Source organism: Arachis hypogaea, chromosome 19 (assembly GCF_003086295.3).
Source record: "Arachis hypogaea cultivar Tifrunner chromosome 19, arahy.Tifrunner.gnm2.J5K5, whole genome shotgun sequence".
NCBI lineage: Eukaryota > Viridiplantae > Streptophyta > Magnoliopsida > Fabales > Fabaceae > Arachis > Arachis hypogaea.
In genome coordinates, this window is record NC_092054.1 from 150,831,829 (window position 1) to 150,846,856 (window position 15,028).

Consider the following 15,028-nt stretch of genomic DNA (forward strand, 5'->3'; position numbering starts at 1 on the left):
TGTGTATATATTTTTTGTAAAATAATTTTATTTTGTTTCAAAAATTAAAATTTTTTACATAGTGTATGTATTCATTAATTTTTAAAAATTATAAATATTATTTTATATTCTTCTAAAAAATTAATTCTTGTAACTTAAAGAAATTTTATTAAATTATAAATATAAATAAAAGTAAATAAATATAAAAGCAAAAAAAGACCCAAAATACTGAAAGAAAAAGTGTAAAAAGTAATAGAGTAGTGCAATAAAAAAACCCTAAGTCGCCACCCCCTCAAGCCTCACTCCACGAACACTCTGTTGCGCCGTCTACTGTAACATCCTGCATTTTTGAAAATCTAATTATGAATAAATTGTGATTTTATCTTATTAAGTTTAAACTTTGTAATTTTAGAAATTACTTTATTAAAAATAATTAAATAGATTTGGAGATAATTTCATTTTAGACCAATTAAGATTCTTAAGCAATTTTATTATAATTGAATATTTTGCATACTTTTAATAGTTAAAAAATAAGAAAGGATTGTACATTTTAATTTAAGTAACTCCTATTATGAATAAATTGTGACTTATTTTATTAGTTTGAGCTCTTAGAAATTAATTTATTAGAAATGATTAAATTAATTTTGATAAATACTTTAATTTTAAGTCAATTAGTATTTGTGCACAATTTTCATTATAACTAGTTATCTTATATAAATTGAAATTAAAGTTATGATGAAAAAATAATGAAAGATCATATAATTTAATTTAGGTAATTGATATTTCGAGTTTAACTATATTTTATAAAATGTGATTAGTATGTTTACTTTATAATTTAAATTAGAAATAATTATTTGAGCTCGGTAATAAATTGATAGATAAAATCTTATACATTTTAAAAGTAATCTTTATAGTATTATATTCGAATTCTAAATTGTTATTCTATCATGAATATTTTGTAAAATTGTTATATTACTCATATATAATTAACCCTAACTCTAAAATTCCTAAATAAAACCCTAATTCCCCAATCCCTAAATCAAACACAACGCATATACGTTTAGGCAAGGGAAGAAACTAGAGAGGGGAGGGGGGGAACTCGAAGGGGGAGAAGGAAGGAAGGGAAAAAGAGCGCAAGGGAGAGGAATGCACCATTGCACACGGAGAAAGGAGAGGGGGACGCGCCGCTGCTGTGTGTCATTACCGCCGTCACTAAGAATCTCGAAGACAGAGAAGGAAGCTCGCGACCGAGATGAGATAGGACCATCGCCACTGTCGCGCGTTGCCGTGTGCCGTCACTGCCCGAGATGTCGCCATTACCGTAGGTGGAGTCCGTTGGTGCCGGTTGAACAGGGATGAGGGAGAGGCATCGAGAGAGAGACGCGATGGAGGTAACAGGGAGGAGTTGCCATCCCGTCCATGGAGCCCAAGCTCGCATCTCTGAGTTTCAGCGCCGCCATCGCCGGAGTTCCTGGCCGCTGCTGTCGTTCATGGTGAGTTAATCGTGCCTAGCTACCATAATCACCACCATTTCTGAACTCTTATTGTTCTGTAACACCCTATAGTTGCCCTTGATGTTCTTGGCCCTGTTGGGTTTGTTGGAATCGTTACAGCTGGGACTTGTCACCGAGGGAGAGAAGCCACTACACCATTCTCTTTGTTTTGACACTGAACCCCTATTCATAACCCTGTAACGCTCTTGCTCTTGTTCTGTTTGGCATCTTATTTCTCTGTTAAATTCTTATTTTAATTATGATAGCCAATATCCCTATTTTAGTACTGTGCTGTTATGCTGGAGCTGTTAAAATTGTTGTTGCTGCAAGCGTAATTGGAGTTGAAGCTGCCGCTGTTCAAACTAATGCGGCTATAGATGTCCCCGGTTGCGATAGAATTACCATCGCTGCTGCTGCAAAATTCAAAATAAAGACTTATCGCGGTTAATTCGTACGGCTTCGACTAAATCGAGGTAGGGGGTTTAACTTAAACGGTTTTAATTTAAGAATGCCCACAAAATTTATTGGGTAACTGCAAATAGGTATAATAGTTGTGAGTGATTGATTGATTATGTGAATGTTGAATCGTGGCTGAGATTGTGATTGGAATGATTGAGATTTTGGTTAGAACTTTGATTGAATTCGTTGATTTTGTGAAAATGATTATGCATGGTTTATGAATTGTTTGATGAGAGAGTGTTGTAAATTCTGTATTTTGATGGATTAAATTAAAATTATTGTTATTAAGCTGGTTATATGATTATTGTAATGGACTTAGTTGGTGATTGATTGGAGTTGGGTTTAAAGAATATTTGGAGGGCTGAATCTTGAAATGTTGAATTGATTGCTGAGAATCTGAGTTTTGAAATTAAATAGAAACTTTGGAAGTAAATCAGATATTCAACGGTAATCGAAATGATAAGAGAGTAAAAGCTAAGTAAACTAGGATGAAATTCGTTGTTGGAATTCAATTTTGAGAAGTTTGAATTAACTGGAGAATTAGTTGTGATTTTCAAAGTTAAACTGAAAAATCTGATTTCCTCCATTATATTTAAATGAAATCGGTAACTTTGAAAAGCTATAACTAATTCTGTGATGATCGAAATTGCGTGAGACCAAGTCTGAATTAAGCTTGGGAATATAAGGAGCTGGACTGATGAATTTAAGACCTTTTTGTTAAGTATATGATTTATGGTGAATTTTTGAGTTATGGTTGTGGAATCTGATTTTTACTGCAGAATTTTTAGAACAACAGTAACTTTTTGGCTCTGCTGTGAGTGTTTCGAATTGAATTTTGAGATGGAACCAATTTTACATGAAACTTAGTCCTATTATTTTAATTCTGTAAAATTTCAGAATGGTTGGACTTGTAGTTTTAAAGATATGAATTTTTGAAAGATGATGCATTATGTAGTAAAAGTCAGATTCTGTTTTCTTAAATCAGTAACTTTGAGAGTTTATAACTTTTGACTTTGAGAGTTTATAACTTTTGATTCTGAATAGATATTGAGATGTAATTAATTGGAGGTGAAATTTAAGTATGTTTAGCATATGTGATTTAAATTTCGGGGCTGTACATATTTTAATGAGTAAGTTATGGGACTTGGAAGATGATATGTTCATTAACTTTTAAAACAGAATTCTGCAGAAAATTACTCAACTTCTAAGTTACATAACTCCTTCATTAAAAATGTTTTTGACCTGAAACCAATTGAAAAATAAACCTAGATATGTTAAGTTGAACCATATTAATTTTGAAGGCTATTGGATTTAATTTGAATTTTATATAGAATTTTGGATATCGTATACTGCTGCTGTTTTCTGGTTTCTAAGCACTGCAAAACAGTCAGTGTTTCTCCTTTGTTCCTGAGACTAGTTAAATCAGAAAATTGTGATTTTTAGTTTGTTAGAAAGATTATTTTAAGCTGAACGTCTGGACATAAAGTTTGTGCAATTCTAAGTTCATTTGTTATATTAAAAATATAGAAGAAGATAGAGTGTCAAAAATGTCTTAGTGACTGTCACGAGTTCATAAAGTTAAAAATGAATCTTAGCGTTATATGATTGATTTAATATTGGAATTTGTTTGATTTAGAAATGATTTGATATTGGGAAAGGTTGAGAAGTGTTTGATAAATTGTTTGGTTAGGATCCGAAAAGGGTAGCTAAGTCCTATTTTTGGAAGAGATTATACCCAAATTTTTATAAAAGTATAAGGTTGTAATTAAAATGAATATTTAAGACTTGTTTAAAGACGATAACTTTACTGATTCTTTTGAGAAAAGATTATTTGGTTTATGAAGTTGTTCGCAAGGGCGTGGGTCTTGCCCCGCTTGCGTATTTGCAATTATGAAAGAAAAATGAAAGAGTAAAGTACTTATTGTATGATTATCTGTTACATTGAGGTAGCTACAGAGATATTTATATATTCATCTGCTGCTTTGAGGCAGTCAGATAGATGGTGGTGCGACCATTAAGAATGCTTTCCTGCGATACAGATCCATGTTTTATTTCTGTAAGACAGAGGGGTTATTTCCTACTACAGAAGTACCGTGACCACCTGTTCCATTTCTGTAATGGCAGAGGGGTTATGGTGTTAATACATATCCCTAGATGATTCCTATATTATTAGTATAGTTTAATTTGTATATGGATCTATTTATCACATTTTACTTGTGTCATGGTTGAGAAATGACAAATGTCCTATTATTTGGTTTGATAAATTTGGCTGAGAAATAAGTTGTGAATTGGTTATTTTTGTTGGAACCGTAGACGGTGAAAATATCCAAGTTTTAGGGGAGGTTTTGCCAAAATATTTCTAAACATTTTGGATAAAACTTAATGAAAAAAATTATAATTAGTGTTATATCTTATTTCTAATTTTTTGTTTCGGTTTTTCTTATTTACAGGAGTGCTAAAATGGTGACCATATGCTACTTTGAGGGCTCAAGAATATTTTGATTCATAGAGACACTAATCTATGTTAGAACTTTTAAATTTTGGTTGAACTTGTGCAAGAAATATAACTTGTAGAACTAATCAATGTACTCACTAATGTTATTTTGTTTTAAAACAATTTTAGCAAAATGAGACATGTTTGAATTATATATATTTTTACATATTATATAAATGTAGATTTGTTTAGTAAAATAGTTAATATATTAGTTAATTTAAAAAATAATTTAGTAAATTATGCATGTAATTTGTATTAAAAAAATTGTTACAAAATAATTATTTTACTTTTGTAACTAAAGAAAAAATATTACAAAATCAAGTTACATTTTGTAACAAAATTTTATGATAGGAAAAATTAGATTGTTACAAAAAATATTTTGAAAATCAAAATTTGTTATCACTTTTGTAATGACTTCTGGTTTTTTGTATCAAAAAAATTTGTTACAAAATATCATTTGAATTGTAACAGTTCCATTTTTTGTTACAAAAACTTTTTGTAACGGGACATACTGTAACAGGCCTTTTTTTGTTACAAAATCCTTTTGTTTCAAAATTTCGATTTTTTGTAACAATTTTTTTGTTACAAATATTGCTTTTTCTAGTAGTGATAAAGGAGAAGTGGGCACCGGGTGGCGGCGCAGTCACCGTCGACGAAACAAATGGCGGCGTCCCGGTGAGATGAAAAGCAACACGACGGAGACGCTTCTAGCGAGAAGAATTAGGTTTAGGTTTGCGTGACGGTGTGCCCTTCTTCGTTCGTAATTGGCGTGAATCTCTCATGTTACGTTAGTACGTTACTACTCCTAGTTATTTCAAATTGCATTGTACTGGACCCACTAAATCCCTAATTAACAAAACAAATTATAATTAATTAATTTTAATTAGTGTTGGTAATAGTTGGCAGATATAACTCTTGGTACCCTATACTTTTCCTAATCAAAATTATTGTCTGAAAGCTCAACTTGTATGACATAAGTTGGATATTTCTTATCATCTTTTGGATTTGAAGAATTAGGTCTTGTATATATCATAGCAGGGAGCATCCATTCATGTTCTTTTTTCGGGACTTTGGTGAATATGGTGAGTAAGGAATAATGACATCTTTAATTTTCATGAGACCTGGTCTTCGAAAAAAGTGATTTGTCTGATTTTAGTTTCAGAAAATGAGTTTAAAAGTGTTTTTGAATTACAACGTATGTCCCTCCCCTCTCTTCTAAGTGGTTTTGGAATCCTCCATCTATAGGTATTTTTAAGATTAATTGTGATGCTAGTTATCCTTGTTCTGGTGATAGCGTTGATTTTGTTTGTGTTATCAAAGATTGTAATGGGTGTTGGTAAATATTGTGTTTGGAAATAATTGAGAGTAATAGATTCTTTAAGAGAAATTATATATTTACTATTTGGAGAGGTTATCTTTTAGTATGAGATGTGAGTCAACGAGATGTTATTTGTGTGACAGATTGTATGGAGGCGTTTAATTACTAATCATCAAAATGGTTTTGGGTTTATTGACCCGTTAGTGCTCAAAATAAGGAATATCATGCATTGAAATTGACGTGTTGACTTTCATTTAATTTAATTATAAGAGATACAAATTTAGTGGCAAACACCATGACAAAGATGACGATGAAATTACAATTTCATTAGGTAAAATTTTTATCTTCTTAAAAAAAATTTAAAAGTAGTCTTAAACGGTACTGTCCTTCTATTTAAGCAGTTCTTGATCTTTATTCTCTTTTTTATTTTTTGTTTAATTTATTTAAATTACCCCAAAAAAACTAATTATAGTAAAATGCTACTTTAACGCTAAATTTAGGTATACTATGTCAACCATTACTTTATTAATATCTAAATTTTAATGTAATATCTATTCTAATTTTTTTAAAATTTAAATTGAGTTTTGATATTAATAAATATTTACCTGTAAAAAAAGATATCTATATAAATAAACAACAGTATGATAAAGTCAACATAATGTATTATTTTTGACTAATAATTAATCATTAATATTTAAAAATATTGGCTAAAAATATAATGAATTATTGAACTAAATGTGTTAGACCATTAGCTAAAAATATTAACTAATATAAATTAAAATGGTTGGTTTTTAAACTTTTCTCATACATGAATATACATATTGACAGCAATATATATGTCCAGCAATAAAAAACTTTAGATCATTTGAGAAAAGAATAATAATTGACAAGTTAAGAAAAAGAAGCATATGGTATTTTAGGATATGGTGGGGGTTATTGAGTAACAAGGGAACCATATGCAAAATGTTAGGGTTAAACCACATGGAAGACATAATTTGCAGGGTGCACACATTCACATGCTATCCAAAAAAAAGCAGCCCCCTTTATTTATTTATTTATTTTTTGTGTATATGAAAAATACATCTGTAACTGTAAGAAAGCCAGCAAGGCACATATATATAGCATGCAGGTGCCTCTAGCTGTGCCATGCAATTGGCCAGGCTAGCTAGAGATACATGTTCATGCCTACTATTTCAAACTTCAAAGGAAGGTTACTTATTAGTTAGTTCTTCATCAAGATAGTAAATTTTATTATAAAACTAATTATATTTTCAATCAAGAATAACTAAATTACAAGATGATACATGTAAATATTAAGGTTCTTGTGAGAAGAGGATGAATAAATCATCATTAGAGTAGAGAATCCAGAGTTAAGGAAAATAGAGTTGTATGTGTAACCGATGAGTAATATTAATATTTACTTTATCTATCCACTCACCATATAGTGCAAGCTAAGAGAGCTTTTATATATATATACTGCTCTACAAGTTAGCACACTAACAAAAATATGTTGCTTCTACAATAAGAAAGCTAAGTAAACAATCAATTTTAATTACTAGCCTTTCTCGGTTACAGTTATAATGGAATTAGGTGTATTACTCTCTATTCTAAAATTATCCTTTCTAAAATACTATATTAGATAATTATGCCAATAATTTAAAATTAATTATTCTTTTTTGTATAAGAACTAGTGTTAAACACGTGCTGAGGCGCGGGTTTATATTTTAATTTTACATGATAAATAAAAAATAATATTTTATAATTATAAATTTTTTAAGTTTAGTATAATATTATTATTGTCATTATATAATAAACGTATTTAATATATTATTTTATCTTTATTTAAAGTAAAATACAAATAGAACAGTTTGAAGTCTATAATATTCATGCGTCATAAGAAAAAACTGAAAAAATAAAATATATAAGTATAATATAATATGTTAATTTTACACTAAACTATATATAAGATCATGAAATTTATCAACAACCTAGTATTTTACTAACCTCATTAGAAAGATAATTGACATATGATGTTGTGCTCTATGTTACACATTTTATTTCAAGTCTAAAAGTATAGTTAATAAATTAGTTATATCTACGACAAATATTTGTATAAAAGTGCAAAGGGTAAAGTACTAAATTGGTCTCCTATATTTGGACGTAATTCTGTTTTGATCCTTAAGGTTTAAAGTGTCCTATTTGAATAAAAAAATGTTTCATTTAGCATCAATTTAGTCCCCCAGTGAGGTCAAAGTTAAATAATTAACGAAATGTCCTACATAACAACAGTACAAGAACAAAATCGATAATTTGGAGAACATGTACAAGCTCCAGAGGCACAAAATCAACCGTTGATGCATCAATACATTTATTCATTATTTTTCTTATAATATAAATAAAATATTTTCTATAGAAGTAAAGAGAATGATAAATAAATGCATTGATGCATCAACGGTTGATTTTGTGCCTCTGGAGCTTGTACTTGTTCTCCAGATTATCGATTTTGTTCTTGTACTGTTGTTATGTAGGACATTCCGTTACTTATTTAAGTTTGACCTCACTGTGGGACTAAATTAATACTAAATAAAACTTTTTTAGATTTAAATAGGACACTTTAAACCTTAAGAACTAAAACAGAATTACGTCCAAACATAGGAGACCAATTTAGTACTTTACCCAAAGTGCAAATCATAACGTGTTACTAAAATGAAAATACTATTTTCTTATCTAAATATTATTAAAAACTTTGTTAAACGCGATATTTATTGTTGATGAGTTTGGATTACTCTCTTTATTTAGAATTAGAATGTTCAAGCCATTACGACTCTTAATTCTTGACAAAATAAATTATTTTTTTGTATAAAGATTTTTTTTTTAATTTGAAATATGATCAACGCATAAATTTTTTTATTTATAACTTTTATTCTTGGTACTAACGAAGTTATCTAAGATATAACTAATTAGTAGTATCATCCAGTTCTTGTTCCTTCACCAAAATAAAATATACACAAATAAAAAAAAGTATAGATACTTATAAAAAGCACTTCAATGTTCAAATCATATACAAATATATGTTTTAGTAATATGTCTCATAATTCAAAAATATACTTCGCTCAATTTATTATTATCTGTTTCTTTAATAGTTCTATTTAACCCGCTAAAAATATAATCATTTATATATATTTTTGTATTAATTTAAATTTTTTAAAAAAGTAATTTAATAATATGATATCAAATTTTTTATAATTAAAAAATTTAGAGTTTAGTAGTTGTTATCTTTAAAAAAAAGATAAATAGCAAAAAAAAACGGTTTAAGTAAAAATTTAAGCAAACCTAAAAAATCTGAAATTCTTGTTTAAAAAAATGTGTTAGAAATATAATAATTTATATACTTTTTTATATCAATTTAAAATTAAAAAAAAATAATTTCATGACACAATTAACAACTCTTTATTACAGATCTTTTAATGACCAATCTTAAAGTAAATAGCCATGATAATGCGCTAAATGGTTATTGACTTATTAGTTATTACCGTTAATTTAAATTCTAAACATTTTAATTATGTTAGGGATCCAATTTTTGGATCTCGTATCTATAGTCTTTAGACCCGGTTATTCGGGTTTGATCTACTCCCTCCTTTTAGAAGATTTGAAATCGGTCCACTAAATTTGTAACTAACACTTAAATTTAAATATTTTTTTATTTTAATCAAATAAAATAAGATAAGATAATTATCATTATTTATATAAAGGAGAGTTTCAAATTTTCTCAAATTTATCATTCATTCTACACATTTTATACCTTTTAGATTTATTTTAATTTAAACATCAAAGTGTCTTTGCAGGTATCACCTTCTATCGCTCCAGTCAGACGATCCGACAAACGCCACGACTCGCAAGTCTCACAACCTGTAGAAGAGACTTTCTATACAAATTATAAAAACATTAATATTATAAAATTATTTTGTAACCGCTTTGAACATAAATACAAAAATTATTTCATATCTGTCATAAATGTTGATGCTTCAAGTCAAATTAATAGGATGTGTTTCCTAACAATAGTGCGGGGTGAGTGATATATAGGTTGGAAAAAAAATTGAAATTAAATTAATCCCATCATATTTCTAAATACTATTTTAAATTTTAATAAGAAATTAAAGAGGGGTTTCTTTCACTCCAAGGAATACAATATAAATTATAATCACCCCCTTCTACTATCTTCTAGTTAGTTATAAGACAAAGGCAGATCGAACGTTTAGGAATTTAGTTCTTTCTTGGTTGGCGAATATAAGGACATTCATGGGCAGGCAATTATTGAAGTTATTTATGAGCTGTATGATGAAAATTAAATTTTGTAGTAGAGTCCCACACACACAAATAAAACAAAATTGTTAAAAGTTTTCCAAATTAAAGATGATAAAATGTAATAGTATATGGTAGTTTTCTTCTAATTAACTAAAATTTATTTACCTATGGTAGCTGAGTTGTCCTTCATCGCCGGATATGGTTAAAGAATAACATGCAAAAGTAATGTATCCTAATCTAATTAATGCATCAATTAGTGAAACACATCATAAACTTTTAAAGTTGGCTCATTTTATTGTGGGGCCTTTTAATTGATTTGTATGTATTATTATAATTTAGGTTCAATATAATTTTTTATCGATAATAAATCATATATAATAAATCTTCCTATAAGTAATAATTTACTTTTGGTCAAGTAGTCTAAAAGCACACAATAAAGATCGGTATAAATGTATAATTTAATTTTAATACAATAATTATGTAAAGTATTTTAATAAAATCATCTAATTAGATTTATATATTTAAATAATTTTTTAAATAAAAAATTTAAAAATTAATTATTTTTATTTATATATGACAATACACGATTATATATGTTATTATTCAACTATTTTTTTCCAAAAACTTAAACAAAAAATATATAAACAATTATATATCTAATATAGTTTTACAAGTAAGAATTTTTCTTAAGTTTGTTTGAATTTTTGTATAATTTTTTATAAATTTTTATTTGCTTTATGTTAAATTTTTTTTTTTAAAATAACAAATATCAAACTCTAAATTTTTCGTTCCTAAAAAAACACAAAATCACATTTAGTTCTCAATAACATTTCAATTAACATCCAAATATCTACTCAAGCATAGATGTATATTAGAAGTTACCAAATGAGAGTGTCAAAATAGAAAACCAAACCCATTATGATAGAGTAATTAATGAGAATATATAGTGGAGTGTTTGATTTATTGTTGTGCATATTGTTTCTTCTCCCATGCATCCCAATTATATTGTGTGAAGTAGTGCATGAAAATGAGAATGTGGAAGGTGAAGTATTCATTTAACAAGGGTATAATTGACAACTAGAAATAAATTACAAAAAAATTGTTCAATATTTTGTGGCATTTTTAATCAAACTAACACCCCCAAAACATTAAGTGAAACACACTAACAAACACCCAGTAAAATATTAATGCAAGTTTTGGATGATCTTGCTAGCCAAGGCATTGCTCATTAATTGCAATTGGTTTAGAGGTGCTTAAGTTCTTAGTTGTAGACCTAATTCAAGTGTTTATATATGTGTATAAAATGACACATGCCTAAAATTAAATGTTATATTGTTTTTCTCTATGTTGATGAGTTCATTCATATTCTTAATCATGATTAATTTCTTCTTTTTGGCTGCAACAAAACTTTAGTAGATTCCCTGTCATCAATTAATGTTACCGACTTTCCTTTCTGTATGTGCATATGCATGCACATTGTACAATAAGCATATGATAGATAACAAGTACACTTTAATTATTAGATTAAGAATATAAAGAAAGAAAGATGAGAAAAACATGATAACTTTAATTTGGGCTAGATGCAAATCATAACCATAATAATATGTATAGTGGTATTTAAGAGAGAATGAAGTGCAGGAAGCTACAGGGAAGAGACAAACAACTATTCAGTTTTTACAGCACACAGGAGATATAGGACAATATGGAATATGAAAATTTTCAAATATACCGATATAACGATGTTTCATTGATTTTTAAGTGTTGATTTTATTTATAAAAAATATATATAATATATATAATTAAAATTAACGATTAAAAGTTACTGAAATATCGGTGTAATGATATACTTAAAATTTTTTTTATAAAACAAACAAATGAACGGTAGGCATCAATCAAAGAAATTATTATTATTATTATTATTATTATTATTATTATTATTATTATTATTATTATTATTACATCAAATTAATATAATATCACATCCCCATGCAATATCTAGTAAAAAATATCTATTGAATTAATATATAATATAACTATATTACAATAATTATAGTGATTACAGTATTTTAAAAAATATTATTATAATATTAAAAAATATATAATTTTAATATTAACAATATTTACATAATTACCATAATATAATTATATTAAAATCCATCGTATAAAATTAAATGACTATAAATAAGACATATATATGGATAAAATGCAAAAATAATAATGTTACATATCTCTATCGCACTCAATTATATAGCTATTTTTATTCATTTTTATGTATAGCAATAATTTTAACACGGTGTCACCTTGCGTATCATTCGATAGATGTTTACCTAACTTACTTCTCTCCCAACACTTCCCACTCTTCAAATGATGAAGTACTAATATACCCTTTTAATTTCTACTTCATCCCTTTACTTATTGCTCTCTTAGTCTCTTTATATCTGCTATAAAGAAAAAAGAAGCGGAGAAAAAGAAAATAAACTAATAATAAGGGTGATAAATGACTAAATGCAGGTATAATAAGTGAATAACTGATGAATTTTCGGGTCCCACTCCCATGCATTTATATCTTACTTGATCCATTTTGTCATCCCATTCAATAATTGAGTTCTAATGATTTTATTTTATTTTTTGTTTGTTTGTGTGAATACATACTCAAGCTTTTGTTGAAATCAAATACGTCAAATTATCATATTTATATATGCTTGTATATATGTTAAAGCTATCAGTGACAATTAAAGTTAAAGGTTACAGCTAATTATCAAAATTAAATAAGAATCATGCTATATGTATATGATCAATAATTTTATGTCCAATATAAGGGAAAGAAAAACTAACTATTAAAAATTATATCTTTTTTTTTTACAAAATAAAAAAATAAAAATGATTATTAATTATATATCGAATAAAACACTATTGATTACCTAGTTTTTTTTTTTTTTAAATTACATAACAAATTTTGCCAGTTAAAGAGAATGCTTAACCTGATTTTTTGCCAGTAAAAAGCCAGATAAAATAATATTGGCTCATAAATTAAAGTTCACCACGTTGAAGCACGTTGTGAGGCATTGCATCCAATACAAAATAAGAAAACTAAAGCCCACTTTATCACTTTGTTACTCTTCAATTATAAGGTTTAATTTTAATATATTGTTATAGTGTAAACTTCTTTTAATTAATTAATTATGAACCCTTAATTATACTCTTCTATTTGGATTGCTATTAAAAATTAAAAATAAATAGCAGGAGTAAATTTAATTACTGTACTTACTGATTTGACTTAGCAATATATAATTGAATAGTTACAGAAAAAATTTATATACCAAATGAGTATCAAAATAAATTAAGTTTTTAATTAGAATTACACATCAAAATAAGTTTAATATGCTGACAATCAATACAAATATAAAATAGCAAAAATAATAGTGAGCAGTTGAAGTAGTAGTAGGCTATTATTTAAAATAATTGGATTCTATTTTAAAAAAGACAAAATATTTAAATTAAGAATATAAAATAAGAGTAAATAATTATTTTTTACCACCAAAAATCTATATACTGACAAAATTAACCAAAAAAATAAAATTATTATAATCATAAAAGATTAATTTTCTTCGACAATATAATAACCAATTGTTAAATTTAGAATGGACTCTATTAAAATACTTTTAAAATTTTTAAATTATTCTTTATCTTTTTCATTCCAACCGTTAATCTCTTCAAAAATCAAAATTAAAATCAACCATAAACTATAAGAATCCTTTTAGAATAATCAAAACCAAGATCAATTTTAAACTACGAAAATCCTTCTAAAATTAAAATAAGAATCAATTTTAAAAAATCTTCTAAAATCAGAATCAAAATTAACCCTAAACTATGAAAACTCTTCTAAATTTAGAATCAAAATGAACCTCAAATTATAAAACCTTCCTAAATTAGGATCAAAATCAAATTAACTTTTTTTTTTAAAGCAAACAGCTTAATATAATAGTAGTGGAGCAAACAGAGCCACACAAAACTAAAAATTGACTTAACAAAAGCCACAATAACACGAAAAAAAATCTTCATGTCATCTTCGCCTTAGCCATCAACAACTAAAGGGATTCATACTGCTCCACTCGTTAGCACTGATCGAAGTCATGTTGATAATTTCTTCAACATCTTTACTTGTGTTCTGGAAAATCCCCCTATTCCTTTCCAGCCAAATATTCCAGACGATCGCACAGAAACACTTCAACCGCTGATTACGCTCCTCCATCCTCCTCGATTCCTCTGTCCAACTTAGAAAATGCTCTTTCATCGATCCCGGATAAGACCATTGTCGGCCAAAGGCTGAAATCCAAGAACTCCACACCTGCCAAGCAAATGCACAGCCTAGAAATAAGTGATGTATATGTTTCACATCATTATTGCAAAAAACACAAATAATATCTTCCTGACCAATGATTCCAAACCGACTCAGCCTATCCTTTGTATTCACCCTTCCTATCAGAACAAACCAGGCAAACAGCTCCACTCTTGGTGGAACCAACCCTTTCCAAACAGTTCTAGTGAAGTTGTAGCTAGTTACCTCTTCTGGGAGCATTTCCTCCTGCATCACCTACACAAATGAGTTAGTTGTAAAGACACCTAGCCTATCATATTTCCACACCACTCTATCCTCTCTGTTATGTACTAATTTCACAGGTCTCAAAGTCTCATGCAATTGACTTAGAAGTTTCAACTTCCATTGAAAGAGCTCTCGCCTCCATTGAAAGTTCCAAATCCACTCAAACGCATCCCAAAATCTGCACTCCCCTATAACAGATAAACATTGGTTTGAAACAGAGAAAAGTCTCGGGAAGCGATCCTTCAGAGATCTACAGAGTAACCATACATCCTCCCAAAATCGAGTTCGGCGCCCATCACCAACCTCCATGGACAAACCTGTAACCATCTTATCCCTTAAATGTTAATTCGTGATTTATAACTGGCAAATATCCTTCC